The sequence below is a fragment of the Canis lupus genome, chromosome 16, assembly GCF_003254725.2.
Source record: "Canis lupus dingo isolate Sandy chromosome 16, ASM325472v2, whole genome shotgun sequence".
NCBI lineage: Eukaryota > Metazoa > Chordata > Mammalia > Carnivora > Canidae > Canis > Canis lupus.
In genome coordinates, this window is record NC_064258.1 from 23,418,765 (window position 1) to 23,431,680 (window position 12,916).

A 12,916-nucleotide genomic window follows, 5' to 3' on the forward strand; every position below is an offset into this window, starting at 1 on the left:
GAGAAGCAGAGACACAGGCAGAGGGAGAAGCAGGCTCCATGCAGGGAGCCCGATGTGAGACTCAATCCTGGGACTCCAGGACCATGCCCTGGGCCGAAGGCAGGCACCAAACCGCTGAGCCATCCAGGGATCCCCAAGAAATGTGGTTTTATTATTTACTTGTTCCTATATTTAGTTAGTCCCTTACTTTTCTCAAGGACTTAAAAATATGGGAACTACAACTTCATCCAGTACAGAATTCAAATTGTGTACAAGCAATTTCCAAGGTAACCAAAGGGGGATGATAAAATATACGTATCAGAAAGAATAGCATTAAGCCCAATGCTACAGGTGAGGGAGAGGTAAGTTGTTCACCTACTACAGAGTAGCCCAGAAGACTCCTGTCAAGAATAGAGAAGTTTTAGATTTTGTTATTTCTAAAAAAAACAGAGAAAATAAGTACATGCCAGGTAGCAGAAAGAACAAAAGCATACCTTATCTGTCTCTTAATCATGATCTTCTCCAACAATAACAGAGAAAAACAGCAAAATTTTTCTGATAGGGAAAACTTCCATCATAAAATATAAAACACACCATCATAACATATGAAAGTTATAAAAAGGGATCCCTGGGTGGCTCAGCGGTTCAGCGCCTGCCTTTAGCCCAGGGTGTGATCCTGGAGACCCAGGATTGAGTCCCACATCGGGCTCCCTGCATGAAGCCTGCTTCTCCCTCTGCCTGTGTCTCTGCCTCTTTCTCTGTGTCTCTCATGAATAAATAAATAAAATCCTTAAAAAAAAAAAGTTATAAAAGGTCTGTGAGATAGGGCCCTGTGTTTCATGTGTTTACCAGTTCAACAGTCCAAAGCAGTGCTTCTCAAATTTTAAAGTGTAAGTGCATCTCAGCAATCTTATTAAAATGCAGATTCTGATTTAGGAAGTCTGAGTGGGACCCAAGACTATGCATTTCTAAGGAGCTCCCAAGTGATGCCTAAGCAGCTGGTGGGCAGACCACATTTTAAGTAGCAAAGTGCTAAACAGTATGTGTAAGTAAATACAACTATAATCTGATACATTGTAAAAGTAAATTGCAACTATTAAAATCCTAGCCCCTACAGAAACATTTGAAAATTCAGCAAGAAATTAATTTGAGTGGATTTTGTATATTCTCTTGAAAATTGAAGAGTATGACAAAAAGGGGAAAACGTAACTATAAATGCACTGCTTTCAAATTTGGTCAATAATTCAAAGTGGACTTCAAAAGATTCAGGAAGGGATTTGGTTTCAAGAGAGTTGAGAAAGGCTAGTAATTAGCACACCATTTTATGTATAAGTGAGCAATTTTGAAGCACCTAAATTTTTTTCTACCTAATCAGAATTCATCTGATAAGCACCAATAGAACTCTCAGCAACTGTAGAACTCAGGGTGCTGATAACATGGTCAATACAGACCCTGTCCTCCGGGAGGTTAGAGGCAGAGACACTACTTGAACCCCTGGCACGTACGAGTAGGGGCTTCCCCTCTGACAGGACACAGACTATACTCAAAGATGGGTGAGCACAGGAGGGAAATAATGAAGCAAAACCACAGGGATAAGGAATACATGGGGTTTGGGGAATGATGTCAGAGAAGATGATGATCTTGGCCTCTCAGAAAAGGTGAAGAAAAGCAATCCAAGTAATGCAGAATAAACCAACACTTCCAAGGTCAGGGAAAGATCAGGGCTGTCTCTAGCACCTACCTCCTTAGGAAGCACTGAGACACAGTTGAATCTCTAGGGTGGAGCCAGGATAGGTCTAAATTTGATCTAATTTACAATCATAATTGTTGAAAGTTCCTGAGAAAGAGAAGTTACCAGATAATTCTAAGAGTGTGCAGTGAGCATCAGGAGAATGTCAAGTAACACAAAGAAAAAGTGGCCTCAGACATGGATGGGGGAGAGAGGGATCCTCTAAAGTCAATATTCTCTCTAGGCCTCAGTTTTATCAGTGTATAGAGGTCAGCAAACTGTCTGAAAAGGGCCAATGACATTTTAGGGTTGGCTGTTATTGTGGAAAAGTATAGGCAATATGCAAATGAATGAACTGGAGCATGGCCATGTTTCAATAAAACTTTGTTTTACAGAACAGGCGGCAGGCAGGCTGGTCTGTCAATGTCCCCAGATTGTAAAACGGGAGTGGTGATAATTTTCCTAATGTTAAATATTTTTGGGTCAAGATGAAGAAGGGGGCATTGATATAACTTAGGTGTGGCACTGCATATTCATTGTTCGTTGATTATATTCATTGACTATATGGGCATCTAGAAACATCTGCATCCCACTCATACCACCATCCCTCCTGATTCACCAGTTGACATATCTCCTCCCATCCATCTGCTCTGGGACCTCACTCCTTAATTATCCTCCTCTCTAGTTTCTTCAACCTCCCTCTCCCCATTGCTTTGCTCCATTAGCATACAAACAGCACAAATCTATCCTGCCTCCCCCCCAAAAAAATAATAACCACCACCTCCTTGACAGATCCTTGTGTTTTTACCCCTCTATTCAAAGTCAACTTCAGGAAACAGCGATCTGTTCCAGCTTTCCCCACTTCTCATCTCTTCCACTTAAAATCCCTCTGCCAACTGGATTTTGACCCCACTACTCTTCTATAATAGTCTTTGTCAAAACCAATCGGCACTTCTTGTTAACTTACTCGACCCCTCTTTAGTAATGGAAACTGCTGACAGTCATCCCTGCCTTCAAACTCTCTACCCACTTGGCCTACCAGATGACACCAGCTTCAATTGCCTGCAACCTCTCTGCCTTCCAGACTTCTTCACAGGCTACTCTTCTTCTCTCAAATGTTTTCATTCATTGAGTTTCTGATTTGAACCTCCTCTTTGTATATGAAATAATTTACGAAATATCAAAAGCCAAAAACTTCTGATTTTAATTAAAGCCATGGAAGTACATCACGAAATGATGAAAATGGAACCCATTCCCTTCTCTTCAGACCTACCCTACCTTCCCAGACTTACTGTCCCTCTCAGTGGATCGAGCATCCACTTCATGACCCAAACCAGATACTTCTGTTCTCTACTTCTTTTCACCTTCAACACACATCTCCAGTTGATAGTCATCTCCTGTCAGTTCCAATTTTCTCAGAGTTCTCACATCTTGCCTAATGAGTCAATGAATACTTCTCGGTGTTACTATGGCCTGCACTCTCAGCAGTGCTGACACTGTTGACTATACCCTCAGATAGCAACTCTGTCTTCTCTGATCTTAGAGGTCCCACTCCTGCCTCTTTGAGCACCTGCTCCCACTCCCTGGAAACTCCTTTTTATGACTTATTATGTGCCTCACGGACTTGCCCTTGCTTCTGGTCCAACCCCATGACTTTAAATCTCACCTATCTATATGCCTTCAGGACCATATTAGAATCTTGAGCCCTACATTTGTCTGGAGCATCAGAACCTTCTATCCAACTACCCATTCACAACTCTATTTGGTTATCAGGAAGTACACAATAGTGGCTATAGCTTTTGACTACTTGGCATGCCTCCACACCCCCTTCCCCTGTAATGGCACTCCTCTTTCTTGTGAAGAAGCCATGCCAGGTGGCTGAAACCTCCATATCCTACCATAGTCAGGGGCCTCAAGCCCAGCTGATCAGAGCCCTGCACCTCTCCCAGAGTGCCAGTGCAAGGGAAGTGCCTTGTTGAATAATCACTGCAAAAACATCTACTGACTACTTTAGAGTGCTTTAGGACCTCCACGCTAGGGCATAAACATTAGTCATTAAGTCAATAATAGTCACGGAACATAATATTTTCCAGATGTTTCTCCAAATACCAAATAAACAACAGGAATTAGAAGGCTCAATCATTTTCCTATAAGGTCATATCCTGTTAATATCATAATGAGCTTTAAATTTTAAAGGGGAGGGAAAAGAGTTTACACATGCTTAGTGCTTAACATTTAAAATCTGACCAAATCATACTATGAAGCTAAATCTGTGAATATTTGATACACTGGAAAGAAAGGTGAACCCATATCCAAATCACAGCAGTCTCACCCCTCAATGGTTGAGTGACCAGGACAAGCTATTTTGTCCCAGTTCCTCCAATCTTGTGAGATCTTAAAGATTTAGATCAGATCATTTATAAAAAGTCCCAAGTACAAATTAAATTTTTCAGAAGTATCAGATAAAGAAAACTTGAGATTTTTAAAGAAAGCATTTTTTCCCGTTCTACTAAAAAATAATTTTTAAAAGCTCCTAAAATCACCTGATAATGGAAAAGAATTGGGAAGGAAGAAAATCTGTAACATGCACTCACTTACTTAACAAAATGAGTAAAATATATTGAGTAATAGCCAAATAAACATTAGAGCAACAATTTCCGTAGAACAATATAGCCTAATCTCCTTTTGAAAAAAACAAAGATTGGTAGAAATCATTTTCTTGGAATGATACAAAGACTTTCTTACTTAACAGACATCTCTGACTCTATTATGAGCAGACACAAGTTTTGCCAAACCACTCTAAACTTAGACACTGAAGCAATGCAAAAAAACTCTAAGCTCTTTATAACATAGTTCACCATCACCCAGAGAAGACTTTTACCCACTTTGACAGCCCTTCTGAACTATACACTTGGGATTTAGCAAATCTTTATGAACCATCCAACTTGCTAACCTTTTGTAATTCTTTAGTAGGTTCACATCCTGTTATTCAATTAAATTCTTTCCTTTAATTAATTATTTAACAAAAATATTCCACCTACCTGCTCTAGACCTTCTACTGAGTGCTACAGAAGACAGAAATTTGAATAAAACATGCAACTCTCATTCTTGTGATGGAGATAAGATTTAAGAAAAATAACAAAAAGTAGTAAATTTGTGATAAATGCACCACCACTACTATGGTAATTCAGAAGAGGGGCTGCCATTTTGCATTAGAATGTGGAAATTAGGGATGTGTTCTCAGAGAAGGGGTTATTTGAGTGAGGCACTGAGGCTTGGGCAGGATTTGATTGGTCAGAATGGGACAGGGTACATTTCATGAAGTGAGAGCAACTTGTGTTTCACATAATCCCTGGGATACCACTCACTTCACAGTTATGTTTTATTTTAAAGTTATTATGAAAATGTTCTGACTGACAGCAATAAAGTGTCTTGAGAAAAGAATGCTTTTTTTTTTTTTCCTAATTTCCACAGATAACTCCCAGGGACTTCAAGAAAAGATGACTGTCTCAAATAGCATGTCCCTTATGGATGTGGAAAGGAGGGGGAAAATCTCCCCTAAAATTCTGCCATCAAAATCTAGCCTTCACACAAGATGTCCAGTCCAAACTCACAGTGCTTGGGTGGCCTGGAAAACCTCAAGCCAAAAATATGTTTTAAGGTGGTTGGTAGTATCACCAAGAAATCTGGCAGCACCAAACATAAATTTCTAGAGGAAATCACCTTCCACCTAGGCCTCCAAAAAGCCCCATGGTTAAATATTCAAAAACTGAATTAACACTTTAAAGTCACAAATATGCAGGAGCAAGAACTAGCAGAAACCACAAAAAGCTGAATCAGCCAAGATTTCAGGTATTTAATTGTCAAACACAAAATATTAAACAATCACATTTAAAGAAATAAAAATAGCAATTGAAAAAATTCATATGAAACAAGAAATGATTACAATGAGCAGATTTCTGGGGCACCTGGGTGGCTCAGTGGTTGAGCATCTGTCTTTGGCTCAGGGCATGATCCAGGGTCCTGGGATCAAGTCCCACATCGGGCTCCCTGCATGGAGCCTGCTTCTCCCTCTGCCTTTGTTTCTGCCTCTTTCTCTGTGTCTCTCATGATTAAATAAATAAAATATTTTTTTGAATAAGTGCATTTTTAATTGATTAAGCATAACTTATAAATAAATGTGTATAAGATACATGATATTTAAAACACAAAGGATATATTTGTTAGCCAGCTAGAAACTGATGAACATTTGTGAACTTGAAGATAAAGCTGAAGAAATTATTGAAATAAAGAATAGAAAGACAGACATGGAATATTTAATAAGAGGTTAAAAAGACATGAGGCTGTTAAATATGTTTAACAGATCCAGTTGCATTTCCATCAGAAAAGAAAGAGAATGGATCACAGACAGCATATAAAGAGATAATGTCTGGGAATTTTCTAGAATTGATGAAAGACACCAATCCAAAAACACAGAAGATCCAACAAATCCAGAGCAGATTCATTAAAAGACCTCCACACTTAATACATCCTAGAGATGCTACAGAACACCAAAGACAAGGAGATCATAAAAGCAGCCAGAATGAAGAGGCAGATTATCTTCAAAGGAACAATAAGCAACCAATTTCTCAAGAGCTACAATGCAAGCCAAAAATCAGGGGAATGATACTTTCAGTGTGATAAGAGAAAATAAATGTCAATCTAGCACCAGTATAGGCCAAAGAAACATTTTAAGAATGAGGATGAAATAAATACATTGTGGAAGAACATTCTAGGAAACAGCAAGTATGAGGTACAAAGGTCTGGAGATGGGCACATGCTAGCAATGTTTGTGACAAGGAAAGAGTAAATGAAGAGTGCCAGGAGGTGAGGACAGAAGGGTGCCCTGGGGCAGACTGTATGCACCTTTAAAGGTAACTTTAATGACTTGAATCTCTCCACTGGAAATTTTCCAGTGGTGGATCCAATAAGCCACACTGGCTGAGCCCAACATTGCTGAGCATCCAGATACTGGTGAGATGTCCAGACACACAGAAGAGCCAGGAATCAGTTTTATGATCTAATTAGCTGATCTTTAAGACTCCTTTCAATTTTGAAATCTTATCCAGGCAGAATAATGACAGAAGAATTATGGTTAATTATTATTCAACCAATCCATTCTTTATCAATATAGGTTTTAGAACCATAACTAACAAAAAAAAAAGTCAAGGAAGGAATTCCAAAACCCAGGCAGGATCCATGCTCCCCTGGATTTTCATCAGTGGTGGCATTTAGTAAGTTTTAACTCCTTTAAGGGAATTTGAAGGATGAAAAGTAATACCTAGTATTTACTTTCTAATCTGAAAACTTTGTGTTGAATAGGTCCTTGGAGTACGATATTCAAAAGCCAGTTGCTTGATGGCCAGTTACATTTGTTGAAGTTGTGAATACCTAGCTTCATAAATGGTTTTTCTATTAACCTAAGTAGTGAAATCACTCACTCAAGTCTCACTGAAAAAGCAAAGGTATTTTTAAAAATGAACCTACATGTCTTTGTCATGTACATGTCCTGCAGGATGGCTTTTTGCATTTTAATGTCCAGTGTACTTTTGGGGAAATGTATGTATTCTGGGCAAATTTAACAAAGTATCTCCCAGAAGAAGAGTGTATTTCTTTGCCCATTGTCTTAAATTCATACAGAACTCTATAACGCAGTCCCACTTTGCCCCTATCTCCCATTGTTTTCCATCTGTAACTCTCAACCCTAAGCAACTCCTTCTTTATCTCAACTATATCACAATCCTTTACTAGGGCTCTGTCCCCATCCTAGATGTTTTTCACAACTTCTTTGCATCAACTCACAGCATTAATTCTAATCGCCAATTCAAAACGTCCACAGAACCTTTTGCAAGTAATTGTCTGTTTCTAACAAAACTGAATGTTCCTTGGGAGTTGACAATTAGGCATGTGAATCCCCCAGAACTTGTACTAGTGTACTGGCTCTAAAAATATTTTAGTTGAATTTTCTCAGACCTTATAAATTATCATGAAAGTTTTTCATCAAAATCAGATACCAGGTTAAATTCTCATTTTCTTTTTTACATAAGAGTACAGAATGCATACCCTGTTAATCTCTGCCTAGATTGTTGGCTCAAGACTGGCTGATCACCGAACCTTGCTTAGCATGTTGCCTACACCATTATCTACCCAGACCCTCCAGCAAGGCCCCAGCATAGAGGACAAAGCCATACTTACCACCAACCACCAAGTGGCCTGAAGAGACAGCAGTAAATAATGGCAGAAACAATAATGGCTCACATGTATTGAGTGCTTATCATATGTTGTACTCTGCTCTAGGTGCTTCCCAGGTGCTTCATGTCATACCCTCACAACTATAAGGCAGGTGCTATTATTGTCTCTGGCTTACAGATGGAGAAGCTGGGGTGCAGAGAAATTAACTGATTTTCTCAGTTTCAAGCTGAGATGTGGCCAGGTCTTGATTTAAACTTGGTCAATCTGTTGGGCTCTGGAGTTTACACTCTTAGCCATGATTTCACATACACACCTATAAAGGGCATACCATACTATCCATACATTCTATCAAGGGATCAGAGGAAATAAAAATGTCTTCTCAAAAAGAGAAGGAAGCGGGGAGAGACAGAGGGGGAGACATGAGAGCATGCAATAGGTTCAAACATGCAGTCTTGGAGCCAGACTCCTTTAGCTACATAACCTCAGGCAAATTACTTAATCTCTCTAAGCCTCAATTTCCTTATCTGTAAATTGGGGATAATTATACGTTCTATCACTGCTAATGAGTGGCAGAAGTAAGAATCAACCCCATAATCTTTTCATAACACTATGGTGCCACATCCTCCCGAGGATTATAATCTTTTGAAATTGTGGGGTTTACCAGTGCTTCCATGCTGCCAGCTGGTTTGGAGGCAACTGAGCCTCTACCTAAAATCTCCTAGTGACATTACATCTAAAAAGTCTGGGGTTCCTAGTCAATCAGTGTGCCATCACACAAGACACACCAGATAGCAAAGAAAAGCCATCCTCTTCCTCACAAATGGCTCCATTTAGCTCAAGGCGGGTACTCAGAGTCTACCTATAGGTAACCCCCTCTATCAAAGGTAAGCATCACCAGCATCTGAAAGCACCAGAGTCTCCTGACCAGAACACCCACTCCTTTCTCCACACAAAATAAGATTCTTAAATAGGGTGAGCATCCACAAAATCTCAAGAGTGAATTCATTCTATTGGCTTAGGACCTTTTTGCTCCTTCCACCCAGGAGCTGCAGTGCTCAGAGCTTCATTCCATCAGCCCTGCAAGGGGCCTGGAAACCGGGCACAGGCTCTGCTCAGAGCATGTGAAGATGAGTCACCGACTGGGAAGTGGCTCATGCTATCATCACCCAGCACAGTTCCTTGGTGGAATGCTGCAAAGTCTTGCATACTCACTGTACACAGCACCAAGCAAAGCAGATTATAAAATGAAGGTAAAAAATAAAAATGAAAGACCGTCTAGAATCTAAAGAATGCACCAAACCAGCAGTGTCTGTGTGGGGGTTCTGGTAACATGGCTCACACTTTCTGTTGAGACTTTTCAAATGCCCTGGAATACAGTACTATTATTACTATATAGATTTTTTTTTTTTTTAGGTAACACAGGAAACATGTAGCCTGGATTAGAAGAGACAGAGGATCTTCATCCCTGATCTATTCCATGATCATCTGCATTATGCTTCTATAAAAATAATTGAACAGATAGCAAGAATATTATTATTATGGAAGGATAATAATCCTTCCTCTTTTTTCACGAACCCTACAGGTCATGTGTATTTCAACTTCTAATAGGAGTCCTATGGAGTCATGGATATGTCCTGCCTTTCCACCTCCTCAGTATGAAATTTCATGTGTGAATATGTCTCTTCTAATGAAACTTAAACTTACTTTGACTAAAGAGTGTCCTTTCACCCTAAAATTTCAAGATTTGGTGAATAAGCCCATATTCCTTATCAACCATTCCCAGTCTTCACTATTTCAGGATTAAGAGGTTAGATATTTTTAGCATCTCCCTTCCAATAGCAACTCCTTTGTTTTTGTTTTTGTTTTTTTAATTTTTTAAAAATCTTTTATTTATTCATTGGAGACAGATACTGAGAGAGAGAACATGAGCATGGGGGGAGTGGCAGGGGGAGAGGGAGAAGCAGACTCCCCACTGAGCAGGGAGCCCAATGTGGGGCTCAATTCCAGGACCCTGCGATCATGACTTGAGCAGAAGGCAGACACTAAACCATCTGGGCCACCCAGGTGCCCCAGCAACTCCTCTTCTACTATCATTTAAAGTTGTCTCTCTCTGAATTTCCACCAGCTCCTGCTTTTCTTTTTTAAAAAAGATTTTATTTATTTATTCATGAGAGACACACACACAGAGAGAAAGAGAAAGGCAGAGACATAGGTAGAGAGAGAAGCAGGCTCCTCGCAGGTAGCCCAACACGGTACTCGATCCTAGGACTCCAGGATCATATCCTGAACCAAAGGCAGACACTCAACCACTGAGCCACCCAGGTGCCCCACTCCTGCTCTTTATTGAAATTCAGTAAGTAAAACAACTGCAGCATAAACTTATGTTCCCAACACTGTCATTAATTTTTTTAACGATTTTATTTATTTATTCATGAGAGACACAGAGAAAGAGGCAGAGACACAGGCAGAGGGAGAAGCAGGCTCCATGCAGGGAGCCCGATGTGGGCCTTGATCCCAGGTCTCCAGGATCACACCCTGGGCGGAAGGCGGCACTAACCCGCTGAGCCACCTGGGCTGCCCAACACTGTCATTAATTTAAAAAAATCAAAGTTAAATAGTAAGGTGATGTTTTAGTTAACAAGGTTTGCATCATCCAATAATTGTATGCAATCGGAACAGTTAACAACTGTGCATTACTTGTAAACAGCATTTCCTCTTCATGGGAAAGCCTCTATTATTCTATCATTTCCTCTTTCCTGATAGGAAATCTTTAAGTCCTGAGGAGAAACATAGCAGCGGGCCTACACACAGAAAATACTCTGCTAGCTGGATGCTGAGGCATCTGCAGTAAACATCAGAAGGAGATGATATTTGTTCTTTTTCACTCCTTTGGTCACAGTGGCCAACACTGGTTAATACTCTCATTTGGCTCTGTCACTGCCAGCCACCGTGAGTCATGGGGAGAAGGCAGGACCATCTGAGGTGGCATTAACAGAGCGGCCACCCTCTCCCACACCCAGCCTCCCGGAGCCTTCAGCCACTCTGCCTCCAGCTCTCCACCCACAGACGCCCCTGAAGGCAGAAACCCAGGCCCGGGCTGCCTCAAGAGTCAAACGCATCTGTAAGGACAAAAGGGGAGGGTGACTTAGTGCAACACATGCCTGGAATAGGACACAGTGTAGGATGCGCTCTCTCTGTGTATCTATTATGTATCTCATCCATTGTGGTCACTCTGCCTTGGCAATGCCACCAATCTCCCAAACAGCTGGGAAAACATTTCCCTGGAACGACATCAACATATTGAAAGACAACCACAGTCCTGAAGATGGATTTGTCCATCTTCCATGGTTTAGGGTCAGGCCTGCACTTCTATTTGTTGTTTTTTTTTTTAATCTCCTACCATCGTTTACAGCTAAATACTACGAAAACCCTATGTTTTCTTCGGATCATTATTTTTCTTTTTTCTTTCTTTCTTTTTTTCTTTTCTTTTCTTTTCTTTCTTTTTATTTTTTGTGAGCAAAGCAATAGAAGTTTATTAAACCAAGATACAGAGAAAGCTCTCAGAAGTGAGAGGGGTCCTCACAGGGTTGCCCTATTTTTCTTTTAAACCTCTCCCCCAGCCCCAGAACATCTAAATGCAAAACATAGTGGGAATCACTTACTGGAATGAAATATTTCCAGGGAAAATCCACAGTTTAAAACAACCAGTGACTTCACACGGAATGTGCCTTTCCCCCTAGGATGGTGGGTTCTGACAACGGGCTCCCTTCCAAACTGCACGGCATTCATGCACTCGGGAGCTGGAAACAGACAATCCTGAGGCTACAAGGACAGCCTTATTGACATGCCAGGCATGTGTGGTCAGGGATGGCAACCTCCCTGTAAGCTTCAACAGCTCAAACCTTGGACGACGTTATGAAGAATGATTACCAATCGGAGAGGGGAGGGGCACTAGGAGAAAGTGCATATGTGATACTGAAAGACACAGATATATGACCCGAAACAACTTCAACAAAACGTGATACTACATTTCTATTGCGTAAAAATTTCAATTCATCAAGATGGAATCTTAAGTATGAGAACAGAAAAGAGCCAAGGATATGACCCAGCCCTCCTCCTCCCCACAACTACAATTCTGTCCTCTTAGTTTGACACGACCCCCAAATTGCCTTCAGATCTGGCTTTGGGCAGACACTGGCATTTTTAAAACAATAGATAAATGTCACTTACTATACAAGATTAAGAATAGCACTCTTCTCACAGCAAAGACTTTTCTGATATCCAGCAGAGGGACTCCCAGCTGGAGAGGACACAGCGATGGCTGAGACACTCTTCTATGTCCTTAGAGGGACCCATGCCATGGCTCCAGCCAGGCCCTGAGAAATAGAGCAGCTTGTTCCCATTACCTCTTGGGATGGATATCCTTTCCCCAAATGTCCTCAGATTCACATTTTATGCTGAAAACATTTTTCAAAGCTGTAAACCTAGGAGTGAAATGAAGCCATTACTGGTTTTACAGGGTTGCTGAATAAAGAATTGCATTTTTACTCCTCTTCAAAATAAAAGACAAATTTGTTTGTAGAAGTGCTCACTACTGAATTGTGTTAAATAACCTGTGGCTCCTTTAGGCATTTAACATAGTGTTTTAAATAGCCACAAAATGTCTATTTACTTCCAGCTAGCCTCCTAAGATAATAGGTAGGAGCCAGAACTCAGAAGGAAAAATCAAGAAAAGGCAAGTATCTCAAAGGTACTCGGGCTATGAGTGGACTTTTAATGGAACATAAAAGCTCTTATTCACAGCCTGTGTTGAAATCTCCCTGCACAGTGATAACTCACCACGCCTCTTTCAAACATCCAGCCTGAGATCCCATGGCCCTCACCACCGTCTTGGTCGACATGCAACCCCAGGTCAGAACCACAGTCCACCTAACACAGAATTTGGTCCTGTCGTCAGAACCAAAGTAGACTTGCAGC

The 12,916-nt window shown here is 40.7% G+C and overlaps 1 protein-coding gene across 20 annotated transcripts in view; it reads right to left on the reverse strand.

Annotated features, from left to right (window-relative positions):
- Positions 1 to 12,916, reverse strand: part of CSGALNACT1 (chondroitin sulfate N-acetylgalactosaminyltransferase 1) — a 327,223-nt gene that overhangs the window by 219,626 nt on the left and 94,681 nt on the right. Inside the window, exon 1 of one of the 20 annotated variants that reach the window (XM_035700123.2) lies at positions 12,170 to 12,400. The exons of 18 other annotated variants lie outside the window; for them this stretch is intronic. The gene's annotated coding sequence lies outside the window, so the exon portion shown is untranslated. Of the gene's footprint in view, positions 1 to 12,169; positions 12,401 to 12,916 lie in introns of those variants that run through there. One more of the 20 variants, XM_035700131.2, reaches the window with a different exon arrangement.